The sequence below is a fragment of the Penaeus monodon genome, chromosome 15, assembly GCF_015228065.2.
Source record: "Penaeus monodon isolate SGIC_2016 chromosome 15, NSTDA_Pmon_1, whole genome shotgun sequence".
Taxonomy (NCBI): Eukaryota; Metazoa; Arthropoda; class Malacostraca; order Decapoda; family Penaeidae; genus Penaeus; species Penaeus monodon.
In genome coordinates, this window is record NC_051400.1 from 36,373,093 (window position 1) to 36,373,371 (window position 279).

The window sequence follows — 279 nt, forward strand, 5'->3', positions numbered from 1 at the left end:
TTACATTGATTTTTCAGCTGAACAAGATTAGATTAGTTTTCCCTATAAATCCCACAAGTTCACAGAAAACAGGCCACATGTATGCTGAAAGAAAATGGGAAGTGGTATAAAATACGATAATTATCAGTATATCAATGATAGTAAATGTTATGGTAACATATCATAATAAGATGTTTTTAGACTAATGATAATGAAATCAACGCTGCTCAATACATACCCCAAATACATTCTCTTTAACCTGTGGGAAATTACATTAGTTTTCCCTATTACATTGCTCAT